The sequence below is a fragment of the Strongylocentrotus purpuratus genome, unplaced genomic scaffold (assembly GCF_000002235.5).
Source record: "Strongylocentrotus purpuratus isolate Spur 01 unplaced genomic scaffold, Spur_5.0 spur5_scaffold_20, whole genome shotgun sequence".
NCBI lineage: Eukaryota > Metazoa > Echinodermata > Echinoidea > Camarodonta > Strongylocentrotidae > Strongylocentrotus > Strongylocentrotus purpuratus.
In genome coordinates this window covers 23850569-23866381 of record NW_022145606.1, presented here as the reverse complement: position 1 = coordinate 23866381, position 15813 = coordinate 23850569, and the positions used below count along the sequence as shown (strand labels likewise).

Genomic DNA, 15813 nt, shown 5'->3' with positions numbered 1-15813 from the left:
TTTTGACGAAAACACAAATCATAATAATCTTCCTGAATTAATATTAAAAAACAACAACGCAAGTTTGAGTGGTTAGAAATGGTACTTATATATTATTTTCTACCACACTCCTGCAACCAAGCGCTGCTGGAATTACTCTTTACTCTTTACTCTTTGAATAACCTTGTTTGACATGGCTTTGGTAATTCATCAAATGTGTCACTCATCTTTATTGCTCAATGAAAAAGAAGTTCCGCATTGCCTTGACAATTGTTTGTTTCAATGGACAATTTTCTAACCAGAATGAAACTAAACTATGCTGGTAATTTGAAACAAAAACCACAACGGCCTTGGCCGAATTTTTAGGAAAATGGATAAGTGCCCCACCCCTTTCCCATGTTGCGCAAAAATCTAGAGATGGCGCTATTAGATAAGGTCCATTTTCGCTGTTACTCCCTCCATTGTATTCGAGGCGTCCGTTTCAATAGAAATCTCACCCTCTTCATGTACAGATCAGCGAATACAAACCTGCAATGGCAAACTAGTGTTGTAATTTTCGTACACTGAATTTGTACGCCCAATATGCGAAACGCTGCGAGCAGCGTTGGAAAGTTAATAATTCTGTGAATTTTCGTGATTATTCTATGTGGATGAATTGCTGACAGTTGGGATTATTGATGCTGGCAAGCTTTGTGAGGTAGGTGAAATGATTTCAATTGAGTTTCCTTTTCGAGAAGAATGAAATAGTACACCGCGCGAAAGGGAAATAGGCCTGACTTGTTGATGATCAATTATTTTCACTTTTGATATCCTTGTTCACGTTGTGACTAGATCTATGACTGTGTGAATGTTATTGCATGCACTCGCATGCACATGTAACTGGCCTGGAATTTGACTAGCCCAGCCCGGCTGACGAGAAACTGAAGTAGATATCAGTTTTAGCAGCAAGAGTTGGGTTTAGTTATTTATTTACAGTTGATTTTGAAGGCCATGCTTTTGTGTTTGACAAGTTGAACGTCCAAACATGGTGGCAAGCCAATTGTATGTTTACAATACAATTACAAATTCAAATTTCAAATTCAAAATGTGATGTGAACATTCTCGTCTCTCGACCACTGCACTGCAGTGTAGATGTCATGAACTGAATGTCATGAATTGAATGTGAGTGATTGTGAGACGTGCTGAGAATGAGCTCATGAGTAGGTTATGATTGATTTGATATGGCTGATTTGTGAATTGTGTCTTCTCTCTATTCTGGGGATTTTGTATTTGATGTGAGTTAGAGAAAGTGTTGCATAAACACAATTGAGATTTTGTTATTGTATGAAGAATGGAAGCCCTTGTAATCAGTAGGGGCTCTGGTCCGAGAATGAGGATTGTCCACACAAAGAACTCCTTGTAGATGTGGACAAAAATAAAGATCGTCTGCAGACTTTTTTTTGTCATCGTCACTCTGCTGGTTTTGGGTCCCCGAAGCGCGCCCTGGCGATGCAAAAGCTGATTCCGCGTAATAAAATACCCCCAGTTCTGAGTTTACCGTCTACTTTTATGGGTTATCCATCTTCCATAGGATCTATTGCTCATAACGTGAAAGTCTCTGTACAAAGTCAATGTAAAATGAACTAAGAAAATCACCACGGTATCCGTTTTTCGCATGGCGCGCGGATCGAAATAAGAAACGTCTCCGAAAATGCAGCTATCCTTACTTTTGTGGACGCATCTGTCCGCATTTAGGAAGACGCTCCTCGTTTAAGCGGACGATCCTTTTTCTGGGACCAGCGCCCCTACTGGAAATGTCATGCTTGTCTATGATCCATAATCAGTTCTCTATTTTTGGTGCTACATGTACATGTACAATGTAAGTGAACCTTAACAAAAACACCAGGGGCGGTATTCTGAACATTGTTAGCGCTAATATTGTTGTAAGTTGGTATTCTGAAAATCATTTATCTCTGTGTTACATGTAGCCTATCTCTTGAAGGACCGCCTCTATCTTATCTTTGACCACAGTTGACACGCCCATTTGTATAGACCCTACCAATCAAAATCTGTTATATATAAGCATGATAAGTAGGTCAACCAATAGGAATACTTGAAGCCATATCTGAAGATGCGCCTAGCGCATACTAATCTTGGGCGTAATTAGTTATTTGAGCGCTTATTACGCGCATCATCATATGCGCTGTGGCATGTGGATCATGAAGACAAATCACGCTTTCACTATATTGGTTATGATGAGAGCATTAAAATCGTCATATCCTAGCATGTACATTTGTCATTTCTTAGAAAGTTCTCATCTGTGATGTTTCCGGTCAACACACAATCTTTTGCTAACACATTCATTGGCACAAAGTTGGTTCTGGGCAAGAAATATTGCTGCCATTATATCACCACAAAAGATACAACAACCCCCTACCAGTTGTAAATATTGTTGTAAATACCATGCAAGATGAGATAAATTTTTTCTACAAACTGAAACCAAATTAATTAATATTCTTATAAATTGACAGGAAGTTTACCCCCCAAATGATCGTAATTTAGCAAATCTACATCAATTTTTAAGCTACCGGTAGTAAGTTTATCACAGGCAGCTTTGGTATCCTACATGTACATACAATGTACCACCGTACCACGATGTGCGGTGTAATACAGAATTGTGACTTTGGCTGGATGCGCAGTTGCGTTGCACGGCAGCTTGCTCTGTAACGGTCCTTTTTTAAAACTTTTTAGCGATGCAATGGCACGAACTTAGATCTAGATCTACTGGTAGATTTTGTTAGAAAAATAAATTATGAAGTTTATGTCTTATGTCTTCATGTCAAAAATGCAACATAAAATTGTCAGTAAGATGCACAGCCCCATGTGTACCAATGGACGTGCTGTTTTGACCGCTGAATTTTTAGTTGTTGCGCATAGGCCGCACCCAGACTTTATGATATTTTCTCTTCCGAAAATACTGCGGCCTTAACGCCGGCAAATACTGTATCAACACTGTACTGCGCTTAATACAAGGTACAAGGTGTCATACTATTAACACGGCTGAACAATGTACATGTAACTGAGACGCATGCATGATAGGCGCTAAAGCATTCAAGGAATTTCTTGTGACCCATTACTTCACCTGAGTGGGGAGTGGCAAATCTTGGACATGGATGTGTGGTATTTTGACATGGATCCTGTGGCAACATTTGCTCTGGACTTCTAGAGATACCATTAGGGTTTGATTATTTCATGTGTCCATGTACAAAGTTGTGACACGTTTTACCTCTACAGTGTATTTGAGGTTGAGAATTTAAAATTGATGAAATTCAATTTGAGGCAGCATTTTCACACACTTCTATCCTGGTAATCATTGTTCAGTTTTTGTTGGTCAATGTTTATTTAGATAAAAACATTCCTATTGTTTTTGGTGATTTTTTAAAATCAATTGTTTCTTTCTAAAGTTCTCATAGTAATTTATTGACAGATAGATAATACCCCCAAATATAAATATGAAAACGTTCCTATTTTTGGGGGCAATTTTTTCCATCCATTGTTTCTTTCTAAAACTCTCATTGTAATTTTTTGACAGATAGATAATACCCCCAAATATAAATATATTTCCATCAAATGTAATATCAGAGGTCATCACACATCCCAGACAGACAGGGGGCCCCACGTGTGCATATATGCGTGTGTGGAGTCTGAATGAAGGGCCATCCACTATTCAGCTGTTCCACTGTCTGCCATGCGGGTGTGTGTTGAACTCATTAGCAACGACAGATAAACATTCCAGCCCATTAACGCTGCCTGATTGGGCCAAGATAAGCATGTTCTCAGGTTCTACATGTACATGGAACACATCCCATGTCAGAAAATAGAAAAAGGATGGTGATGGAAGTTATTTTTAAAGGACTGTGCAGGAAATTACAGTGTACACATGTACCAATCACCTGATTTATTTAAAATCAGCCCCAAAACACTTCATTCTACAGCGTAAGAAAATAAAACATAAAACCTATTAATTAATGATAAAACTCATAAAATAGAAAATTTATGGAGCCAAGTCTGACTTGAGTTCTGTGCGTTCCCTTTTCTAAGAGTGTAAATGTTTGCCTTACCGTATATTATCTATGAAACAATATGAAACAGCACATGAACTTTCATCTTTTGTTGTTTGATTTAAATAGTATGTTACATGTAGAAACCAGGATAAGCACGTGCATCAATGTGTGTCCCTTGTTTACGGGTATAAAAGTGAGTATTTACAGTTGATACACAGTACATGTACATGTACTGTACGTACAGTTTTGTACAGGTATTTGTTACTATTGTAAAGACCGCATAAAGTTACAATGTGAATCTAGAGGGTCTGGTATTGCAGACTAGCCATGTATTGGGAGGATGATGGATCTGTCTAGTGGCCCAGTCATTAAGGAAAAGCCTGTATGATCAAGTCTAAGCATGTGGCCTAAGCCACCTGGATGACTCTACACCTTCCAGTCATGGTACAAGACTCGTACGCTGCCCCGTTATTATCAGCACTTGACTACCGGTACTAACCTGTAAACATATTCTTGGGACTACACATAAACAAATGACACCCTTTGGCCCTATACACTATTAAATGGCAACATGCTATTTTCGTAATGTACCATACATCTTTGTGAAGTGCCCCAATACAAATGGTGAGAATCAGGGAGCCCATGTGTATTTTTTCCCCTGGTGAGAATGCAAAAAAGTATGTTGGTCGTTGTAAGGTAGGGCAAGCCATCAGATACAAATATTTGTGAGAGGTGAATGAAATAATTGTTCTTGACTCTTGAGGCACTTCACAAAGATGTTTGTATTAAATTTGGTTCCATTTTGAAAATAGCATATTAAAGATAAACTTTAGTACTGGTAATGCAATTGCATTGTGAAAGAAAAGGTGTGGAAAGGATCAGAAACAGTTGATCATGTGACATGTAAGTATTGGTGTGCACTGCAAGGTTCTGGAGTCATCAAAATCATAATAAATTTGACCGAGTCTTGGTTAAGTAACAAGCACTCACATAGAAAGCTATATATGGGACAACACACATGGTGTCGGGGCTAGTACTACCTTGATTTCCTTGTCTTTCTATGCTCATTACTCAGCCAGTATACATTTTCTTCCAAAATTATTTGGCACATGTCATTTATTTGTAATCTTGAACATTCAGTGTAAGTTTCGTTTGATTCTGTGAGAATTATTATTATTTTTTTTACCAGTACTGGAGTTTATCTTTAATGTACAATCTCTGCCTGTGTCCAGAACAACTACAAGCGTATCTAGTACAGAGCCACTTTTAATCTCAACGTGCATAGGCTAATACATGGAACACTGACACTGTTTTGTCCCTTCAAAGTAGTACAACCCCATGAAAAATGCAAAATTGCACAATTTGAATTGTGGTGATTTTTCTCTGTTCAGTTCATTAGTGGGTTGCCCTATCGTGTGTTCAAAGATCACCTCTTTTCTTTAGAAGTCAGTTCCATTCTTTGAATTATTTTCATTTCTCTACCAATTGTGCCGAAGTGTGACGTCATTCTGACCAAGTTGTCAAGGTTGCTGGTTCCAAACAATTTTGAGCTAGACAATGGTATGGTGATCACACCAGCCCCAGACACTGAATTTGCCCTGCTCCAGCCTGTTGCTGGAATGGTTTTGCGGTGAACCTCATGTGCAAGCTCTGTCGTTTAGAACCAGTATTAAACCTGGACGATGAGGGAATAGGACGTTGGCTCTATGATTGTGTATATTACAGGTAGTGAGAAATGAAAATTGAAAGAAAAGAACAAAAGAAATATTTCATGGAAATCGACAAGGAACTGAATTTTGAACAATGCACAGGGAATCTCCCATTCGTACACTGTACATGTATGTACATGAATGGAATAGAAAATGCAGAAAGGTGAAATGTATTGCATCTGACATGTCTAGAAATTAGTATGACAGAATCAGTATTTTGTTTCCTTCTTTATACCACACCTTTAACCACAGCCTGAGTTTGCTGTTTCATTCTTCCTTAAAATACTGATTGGAGTTGGGACCACATCCCCCATGTACATGTACTGTAAAAGTCCCTATCCTGAAACTTGCATGTGCAATACACATTGTACAGTTCAGTGGGCATATACATTCTGAAGAACTGCTGATTGTGATTTCGCAACTCTTGTTTATTTTCCAATTATATGAAAGTAGAAAGGGCGATTATAATATTGATAATGAAATTGATAATGATGATAATAATTTCACAATAATGATGATGGTAATAATAATAATAAACATGATGATAATATTAATTACCTCTTGCTATAAAACAACAAAAATAAACATGTACACATGTACATTTTAAACAGGGGCCCGAATTTAACAGAACCCAACATTTTGCTTGGTACCCCCCCCCCCACCCCCCCCCCCCCCCCCCCCAGAAAAAAGTTACAGAATATACCTGTACTGAATTTATTGTAGATACTTTGAATATATTATTTAACTATTATCTACAGTAGTTGTGTATAGTAATGAAGCTTCCCTGTACATGTACTGTACATCTGTTAAGTACTTCTGGCAGTTTGTAAGTAGGCGTTATTGTAGTCATTAATTAAAGTAGACTAGTTTTACTTCAAGTTTTGAAACCACCTCCAGTAAAATGTTTAATTAACAATGACAGACCAATCTCTGAATCAAAATGGAAGCGAAAGCTCCTAGAGGTGAGTGTTTTGTATTCTTTCAATTGATGAGAAACTTTGGAGATTTTGAAGGACTATAGTTGTAGGCTTTTGTTCAGGTGTATCTTCTTTAACACTTGACAGGTTTCCAAGGTTTTGTTTGCCAGGTAAAATACGTTTGCTAACAGTTAAAATGAAGATTGGCAGTGAAGTAGCACTGCATGGGAGAGAGAGAGAGAGAGAGAGAGAGAGCTATAAATATTTCAGAAAAAAGTAAAATCATTACTCCAGATACGTACATGTATTTTAACAAAACCACAATTACATGCATGTACATGTACAGTTGTACACACGTTCATACAATCTGCTTACTGCTCAAGGCCTACCAGTACATATAATGTGTATAATATACATGTACACCTGTTCATGTACGCCCATCTGCTCTCGGGTTGAGAGTGGCTAATGTAGATAAATGTCTTACCAACGGATATTTGCCCCAGACTGGGATTTGAATCCCCAACCTCCTGACTTCGAAGCTCAATGTAGGCCCACACTGCAGTGCAAACATTGAGGAGTAACATGTGCTGTACATGAATGTGTGTAGCTGTGCATAATATGTACAACCACATACTGTACTACATAATTGTTGACACATGTGCAATGTATATCAGAATCGTACAGACAGTGGACAAGGACTAGTGCCTTTCAACCTCGGGTACCCCTCTTTAAAATTGCTACGAAAGAAAACAAAAATCAGTGAAATTTCTATGACAGACAGACACTCAAACAGATGGGCTATTCCCGATGTGGCCTTGAGTACTTCTGTATTTTGATCATCCATAATCAACCCTCAAAATGATGGAGGGGCCTGATGACACAGGCTATGTTCATACTGTCCAAAGATAATCTTTCTTTGAAGAGATGATTGTGAATACTTCTTCTCTGTTCATACCGTCCAAAGATATACAGTCAAACCTGTCTATAGCGACCAAGGGAAACATAAAAAGTGGTCTTTGTATTCACATGGTCTTTGAAGACGGGTTCCTTTAAATAGTAGAACATGTTTCAATGAGAAACCATTTTCAAGGGAAACAAAAATGTGGTCTTTGTAGACAGGTCGTCACTAAAGCAGATTTGACTGTATTCCTTTCTCTAAGATCAAATTATGTACATGTACAGTACAGTGAAACCTAACTATTAAAGGTAAAGACCAGTATTGGTAACGCCCCAATTTCAAAAAATGAAATGGAAGCTCTCATTACCAATCATGTGAAAGAATATGTTTTGACTAATACATGATGATAAAAAATTTGCCGGGAAACCGCCTACTAATTCATATATTTGGTGAATTTATTTCTCTCATGGTCGTGTGAGAGAGATAGGGTAGTCCCATATACATCTTTCTGTGTATAGTGCTTGTAACTTTACGAAGAATGGGCCAAATTTCTTATCATTTTGATGATTCCAGAACCTTGCAGATGCTAGATGCTAGATGATCAACCTTTTCTGATCGATTCCACAACGTTTCTTTCACAATGCAATCGCATGACCATTACTGGTCTTTACCTTTAAAGGTACAAAACCGTGGCCACTGTAGACAGGTGGCTTTTACAGACATGTTCTTCTACATTTTTTTTCTTCTGATAGTTCTAGAGGGAGGCGATACTGATGACCCCTATAGACAGGTGGCCTTTATAAAGAGGTGGCCGCTTTGACAAGACTCTTCACAAAGATTATTTATGGTGTGAACGTTACAGTACCACTAATGACCACTGCTGATGGTATTGACATGTATCAGAAGTTCACACCAATGTGAAGGTCATGGAAAAATATTTTGAGGTGACATTGGAAGGCCAAAGAAGGGGACAATTTTATAAACAACTACTTGTATTCTGCCTGTGCACAACCGTGTAATGAGGTACCCAAGTCCCAAGTACACTCCCAAGCTTACAAGCAAATACTCAAATATTTGGACGCCATGTTTTTTTAATAATTTTTAATAATTTTTTTGAATATTTTGAATTTTTTTTTTGAATTTTTTTTTGCCACCACCATACCACTGGAGCAGTATCCCATGTACGTCTCCGAAAACTCACGCAATTTGACTTCGAGTTGCAGTTGAAGGCGCCAATTTAATAATAATTATAACAGTAAACGATGCTGTTTTAAAAACCAAAGATGGCAGAATAATCCATTTTCCTCCGAGTCCAAACAGAAATCCGGACATTTGGTCCCAGTTACTGAGTGGTGGGCTCGACAGTGCTTGAGTTGGGAAACATTTTTACCGACGGTACCATGCCAGCAGCCGCTGCTCTCCCTGGTACGGGTAAGTGTCGGCCTGGACAGTGCCAGGTGACCAGGATTTTTTTCTTCTTTTTTCCGGCCGAATATTCGAGTACGAGAAATCGTACTGGAGTAGTTGTCATCAGTTCAGGTACTCGGGCATTCGACTACTCGTTGCATCCCTAATTTGTATAGCCTACATTGTATGTACAACAACACTACATGTACACGTACATGTAGACCTACATGTACACATAGGGCCAACCCGTAGTTCCATAATATTCCACCTACATGTACACTGTAGACTGCTGGGAGAGGAGAGGTGGGAAGGGGGGGGGGGGGTCTAAATTGAGATTATTACCTTATAACAATCTCATTGCATGAACCCCTTGATTTTGATTTTCAAATTTTAATATACAGGGTGTACAGTACATGTATGTGAAAATTTGGTGTTAGGATTTTGAGTGCCCATACAATGTACATGTACACGTTCAGTATTGTGTAGAGACGTGGATAAAGCTTCAAAATATCTTTATAAATCATACCCGTTCCTCTCAACGTGCAGTAGTTCTTTGATACCCAAATCAAGATTATGAGAACTGACAAATTCCCTGGTTCCAAGTATAATTTATGACAGAACATGATCTGTATACAATATGTGTAGATTGTACATTGACCTGGGTCACAGAGAATGCTATCATTTATTATGTACACTGTAGTCTACATACTGATATATTTCAGACCTTGGACTTTCATTTTTGAACATTTAACATGTTGTGTGTTGTACTCTGTAAGGGAGGGGTAGGGGGAAAGGACTTTGTAAAAGAGGGGGCGCTAATTTGTTGACAACCCTGACCCCCCCCCCCACACACACACACACAAAGGGAAGGTTTTGCTGCCTTTCAGTTTTTAATACCCCAAAATGCTCTGACACTATGACAGCAAAAAACCGAAAGAAAAAATAAACAGATGTTGGACTTGCATGCTATTAAGATTCATGTACAGTATTACATGTATACCACTTGAGGTAAAAAAGGTTTCGCATGCCAGTAATAATTTCCCCATTTTCAAAATAAATATCAAATGACAGAACTTTGCTTCCATTTATCAATAGTCTTTCAAATATTGTCAGTAATCGGTACCTGCAATTTTTTAAAGAGCATTAGAAACTGACATTGATCTTGAAATGAATACCTGCATCCGAAGTTCAAGTTACTACAGTACTGTACTTGATGTGTGTATAATTGAAGTGCTTTATTGAGTCATGGGTAATATGACCAATTGCAATAAAAACTACTTCTCTCTGATTGTCTGAAGTGCTAATACATCATTAAATGCACTTAAAGAGAAGGTTGAGTTCTGGGAAGAGGTGAAAAATTATTTGTGAGTGTTACTCATTTTCATTATGCAAACTGTGTGGAAGAACATCAGATAAGACATGTTCCCTGAAAAGCATGGCTCTTCAAATGCCTTCATGTTCTAAATATGCATGTAACATCGTAACAATCGGGGGTCGGCGTTTTACGCCATGTGTTCGTGTAGTCTCATATACATCTTTCTGTGTACAGTGTTTGTAACTTTACCAAGACTTGGCCAAATTTCTGATCATTTTGATGATTCCAGAACTTTGCAATACACACAAATTCTTATATGCTAGATGATCAACCTTTTCTGGTCGGTTCCACATCGTTTCTTTCACAATGCAATCGCATGACCCGAAGTCAACTTTATCTTTAATACAAATGTATGAATCAAGTTTTGATTGCGTACTGGTATCCTGGAATAGAGGATACATCTACTTGTACTTTACATGTACATTTGAATTGGTAATTGAGATTTTATGAAAAATACACTCCAAAACAAAGCAAAACAAAACAAGCAAAACAAAAACCACACCCCCAAACCTAAACAAAACAAAATTAAACATAATTTAAATAGAGCTCTGTTCACAGTTTGTATTCTTGTATTTACAGTGTACCCTACCCATTTTCAATTTTAAACAGCCACTTTCTTGTTTTGTTCATGAATACTACATGTATACCGTATGAGTACATGCACACAAAAGTTGTTGCACTGTTTTTGTACTTTTAATACCTGTACATTCCTGAATGCACATTTATAATTTAACATGTAGGAAAAAATAGAAAAAGAAAAAAATTCTGTGATCATGATCTAAATGTCATTTTCGTTTTGTTTTGTTTGTTTTCATGTATAAGCGACGTAAAATTACACTACCGGTATGTGGATTTTAATTTCTATATCAACAAAGCAAACATACACTGTATGCCTACAACTCTTTAAATCCTGTTCTATACATGTACACATACATGTATGCTTCCTTATTATTTTCTAATCTTGTAGTGGTAACCACTCCGGACATGTACATGTGCAGTATACCAATCGCCAACAGAGCAGTGACAAGTCACCCCCAAAATAGGAATTAGCAAACACCAAAGGTTTTTATGGGTAATTCTACTTGTGTAAATGGCAGTCCAAAAATCTATGATTTGTCAAAATGGCGTTTACATGTACATGTAGGATGTGGAAATGGGTCTCTACATGTCCTATCACTCTGCCTCTCTGATTGATGAGATAAAATGCAGATGTAATTTCCTAAAAAATGTAGACAATTACTTTGCTTTGGTCCGTAGGGTATAGGCCTTGCTGTGTAGGCCTACTCTAACTCTGGACATTGTGTATAGATCCAGTGAGACCCTAATAGGAACTGAAACTGAAATGGTCTCTTGTTATCGCGCTGATCTCGTCATATCCTGCGCTAGATGATTTCCTCATCATCGTAAAGGACTTTGATTGCCAAGATGGATCACTTTCCCTATTGTGACAGTGTATTTGATTTCCTCATCGTCGTAAAGGACGTTGATTGCCAAGATAGATCACTTTCCCTATTGTGTTGATTGAGAAATTCCTGTCCGTCATTTGTCAGAGGTTCAAGTGGACTTTACAACAAGTTTTATTGTTCACATGTACGTAATGTAATGTGTATACAAACATTTGACTTCCATTGGTGCTGTAGATGTAACATAGACCATACATTATGTAATAAATAATGATACATGTACATGTACGTTAGGCGGTGTCACACAGAAAAATCCCTAAAAAAATTCCTTGAAAAATCCTTACAAGGGAGAATTTTCTTGCTTCGTTAGAGGATTTTTAACAGGATAATTGATGACAGACAGCAATTAAGAGGATAACTAAAATCTGGATAACTAAAATCCGGATTTTGGGACTCTGTGTGACAACGCCTACATGTATTGTGTGGTGTGGGCTGAGAGCAAAAAGGGAGAAAGTTTATCAAAGGAGTTGATTGCCAAGATATCACACTTCTAATTGTATTACAGTAATTGGCTAATGTGTTCCTGTCTGTCAATTCTTAGGTTCAGGTTTGACAACTTATACACCCTAATATACAGAAATGAGACATCTAGAATTCATTGGTTATATTCATCATACATGTACATTTTAATGGTTTGTCCAGATTATATGTGTTTTTGTACATTTTTTATCGTTTGCTCGTCTTTGTTCTCCCTATTAAACTAACATGAATCCCACACAATAATGCGACCCCCAAATGCAAGGGTAAGAATGAAACTCATGAAAATCTCAAATTAAACGATGAGGGTGTGTTAATTTCTCAGGTGCTTGGGCGCGCGGCACAGAACCATTCCAGGCTGTGGACTACACATGTACCGGTAGTTTATTGTGTGCTAAGAGCAAGACAAGCAATATTAAAAGGAGTTGATTGCCAAGATACAGTGCATATTAAACTTGTTTTATTGTTTCGGGGAGTAAGGAATTTGTATGTACATGTACATTGCATGAGTGTCAGTTCCAAGGTTCAAGTAGATGATACATTTACATCAAAAACAGAAACTTACTGTCTAATTGTTATAAAGATATTGTACAGTGTTCATGTATGTAGTTTATTCATGTGAAGTGCTCATCTAAGTTTGGCTTTCAGTTTCAAAGTGCATGCACCTGTACATATGCAAGTAACCTTTCACTCAATTAATTATCAATCCAAAGTCTTATAATATTTTGTTTCGGTGAACTTTATGTCTTTTGTGATCCATGTGATTACAGGTAGTCTTAACAATATCTATTTATTTATTTCTTTAAATTGTTGTTGGTCTTGTGAACTTTGGTTCTACAGTACATGTGCATGTATGAAACAACATTTTCGTTAAAGTTTGAGCATCATTCTGTATTAATAAAGAATGTTTATATTACACTATAGACAGAAACTTACAGATATAGGCTACAAAACTATATGTACATGTACATTTACAGTATTGTACTGTACATGTAGGTGCAGTTACTGTCAACTGAGTAACAAATACTTGCTAGTCAAGCAAGAGAATGAAAGGAAGGAAAAACCACTGCTCATTGAATTGCTTTGATTGATTTAGATGAGGTGTGTAATTGTTCAATATCCTTGACATTACTTTTCACTACAAACAAGCATCAGTCACTTTGATAGGCTCTTTCCAGGCTCTCTTCTTTTTTAAGGTTGAATACTTTTCAGTACAAACATGTACATGTCATGTACTTGTACGATATTCAGAGGTCAAAGCCTTAACACCAGCTGATTTCCATTTTGGTGTTAAGGGCTGGTGTGAGTGTTTAATTGTTTATTAAATACTTACACCAGTCATAAACACCAATCTTGAAATCACTTGTTGTATATTAGTAATTGGTCAACTTCTGTAGGCTCTAATTTCTTGCTGTGTACAACTTAAATACATGTACATAAATACTAAGTAACGTTCTACAGGAAATTAAAGGAAATTGGATTGTTTTCGGGAACAATTTAAACCCAGACTTCTTGGGCAATTGGGGAATCCCCTTGTACAACTGTACATGTACAGTGTATGTTATTACGACATGTACCAACCAAGTAATTTCGACACAGGCCTACATGTACATGTACTGTACAATTTCAGTAGCTAAATAACTTGTTATTAATAAACCAGTTTTATAAAACAGGGCCCAGGATCAGCAGAAGTTTCAACATGTTGTTTCCCAGTAGATTATGAGTTTGCCAACAATGTATGCCATACGTCTAGACAGTTCTATATGATACAATTTTATATTCACACAGGAGCTCTTGCATGCATTTTGGGGGAGGTCATTTACCATGCATAATACAATGTACACATGTACTGTACAAGGTCGCCTACTGATGTCTTTTTGGTTCAAGCGGGCCACAGCTGCGTGTACATGTACATGTACATGTACATTATACTGCCTGTAGTCCCTGTACATGTGTGTAATTTATTTACATGATGCATACAATATCAATGTGTTCATGTCTGCACAAGTTGGATACGATGTTACCTTCATGTGCAGTGAGTCGCTACTGAGTTTATTTGCTGACCTTCGAGTCAGTGTTTAGTGTTGTGTGGAGATATGTGATGATTCAATACGCTGTACATTAAAGGGTACATGTACATGTACATTTGTACATTACAATGTACATGTACAGTACATGTAGATGTACACTGTAATGTACACTGTAATGTACATTAATTTAATACTTATGGGTACATGGCAGGAATTACGTAATGGCAGCCATGCTATAAAAGCGCGGTAATAATTGTTGAGTGCCAGGAGTGTCAAGTATGACAGATACAGTATGAGGGCTGTACAGGAACCCAGTACTATTATTATTATTATTATTATCATTATTGTGGACAGTAAATGTACCTATAAATCATCTTTCTATTGAACACAAATGAAAGATAGATTAAACTTTATATCTCATGTTTTTAAAACTTGTAATTGAATACATGATTGTTAACCAAATTTTGAATACATGTTCCATTTTGTCTTTATTTTTAATAATAGGATTATTTCTTTCTTTCTTTCTTTTAACTTTCTCGTATTTTAAATGTAATTATACAAAAGAAAGACTTTGAATCTTATTTGCTTTTTTTGTCTTGTTTTATTTCAGAATCTTGAGCCTCTCCAATCAACCCTTGATTAGTGAAAAGTAAGTACAGTGTAAAAGTTCACTAATTTTCACTTTTCTTTTGTTATTAAAAAAACCTTAAACAAAATATAATCGCTTCACAATTATGAAAATGTTTTATCAGGATTTATTGTAATAATTAAATGATCTTAAGGGTTCTTTTATCACACCCATAAAAGGAAAATTCAACAGTTTTCTTTTGGATGTTATATAAGAACTTAAACATTTTAAAATCATAATTGTTTGACAAGGTTACAGAATGCAATTCGTTTGATGGACAATAAAACATTTTAGTAACGAAATAGTACCATCGTAACCATCCGTTTGAAAATGTAGTCAGAAAAGGAGCTTGCCATTTCTGTGGGGGATAGCACTTTGTCGTGACTAATTGATTAAAAGATGACATGTTATTTGCTGATGCTCAGCGGACGGACAGTCGTAAATTTTGCGCTGATCCCCAACGAGACGCAGATGAATGACATGACAAGAAAAAGAAGAAAATTGGATTGAACCCTTTAAAAACACGGGCAGATTAAATTGCAGTCTCCCTCCCTGGTGTGGACATCCCCCATTTGACTTTCAGCTCTCTCTCTCTCTCTTTCTTATCAACGTTGAGTTGTTTTAACGTTCCACTCATGATGAAAGCTCATCTTTTTAATAGTGGGGAGAGGGGAGGGGGGGGGGGTGGGTTGTCAATTGCATTGAATTGTTCCTCATTCTCCCGTATTTTGTGTCCATCAATGCAAGTGCACTTTTCTATCATAACAAAAAAACTGAGACTAATCAATTATAAAAAGGTAATTAAAATGTGCGTAGATTACATGGATCAGATGACTCATGATTGCTTAATACTTCAAAGTCTACTCTCAAACCTCACGTGATTAATA

At 37.0% G+C, this 15813-nt stretch overlaps 1 protein-coding gene across 1 annotated transcript in view; it reads left to right on the top strand.

Moving 5' to 3' along the window:
* The first annotated feature begins 512 nt into the window (after nt 1–512).
* Nucleotides 513–15813, top strand: part of LOC100892154 (rho GTPase-activating protein 35) — a 130288-nt gene continuing 114987 nt past the window's right edge. Inside the window, exons 1-2 of the mRNA XM_030993067.1 lie at nt 513–676; nt 14909–14947. The gene's annotated coding sequence lies outside the window, so the exon portion shown is untranslated. The remainder of the gene's footprint in view (nt 677–14908; nt 14948–15813) is intronic.